Source organism: Meleagris gallopavo, chromosome 14, assembly GCF_000146605.3.
Source record: "Meleagris gallopavo isolate NT-WF06-2002-E0010 breed Aviagen turkey brand Nicholas breeding stock chromosome 14, Turkey_5.1, whole genome shotgun sequence".
Classification (NCBI taxonomy): Eukaryota; Metazoa; Chordata; class Aves; order Galliformes; family Phasianidae; genus Meleagris; species Meleagris gallopavo.
Genome location: NC_015024.2, coordinates 10,655,567 through 10,656,594, shown reverse-complemented (window position 1 = coordinate 10,656,594; position 1,028 = coordinate 10,655,567).

Genomic DNA, 1,028 nt, shown 5'->3' with positions numbered 1-1,028 from the left:
TGCTTGAGGTCATACTTTTACAGATTCAGTCATTAAACAGGACTAGGCATGTCACTAAATGGCTGATTATTCAAATGATGAGCCTGCTCAGAAGTTACCCGTGTCATACGCCGGACAGAGGACTACAAAAAATAAAAAATTAAAATTAAGGCAGAGTTGAAATAAAATAAAGATGAAATGAATTCAAGTATAAGTCAATAGAAGCATCTGTTTGGGGTCTCATTTGTTTTGGATGGCAGATTCTGCTTTATATCAGCGCGTAGCGGTTGGTTGAATTATTCACGCCGCGCTTTTCCTTGTGTACAAATAGTTCTCTGTACCAGACGTGCCGTCTCTCAATAAATTATCATACACTGAAGTATTATCTCTGCGAGAAAAGGTACGGTTTGTAGGTATATGAGAAATAGATGTGCTGTGTACCGGTGCCATTTATTACGTGCCTGTGACCATTTCACTTGCCCACCTACATGCCAGGAGTGCAATGTTATTTCAGTGCCGTTTTAGTGATATACTGAAAAGTCAAATACAGAGTTTCTGAAGACTCTGGCTGCACCAACCTATTATTCTAAAACAAAATATCACTTCTCACAGCTCCTCTTTTTTTATTTGCACCGAAGATGACCAATTGCTGTTTCTGAAGGCCTTGTTTATGAGTGAAATATTAAAGGCGTATTCTGAGTTCCGTCTGAATTAGTAAAAATGACACATACCAAGCTGAAAATAATGGCTTTCGTAGATTGACAGGTAAGAAATAGCTGGGAAATATTTAAGACACAAACAATATCTTCACGTGGCTGTTCTTTGCAGATCTAATTCTTTGACAGGGCACGTGAGCCAGGGAACATGGCCAAAGAAGTGGAGAAGATAGAGCATGCTCCTGGCCAGGGATCCAAGTCTGAGGGCCAGGGGAGGAACTGTGGAAAGCAACAACCGAAAATGCAGGGAAGGAAGAACCTGTCATGCAGGTGGGAATGAGAATGCAGAAGAAGCCTGGAAAAGAAAAAGAAAGAAAGAAAAAAAGAAAAAAG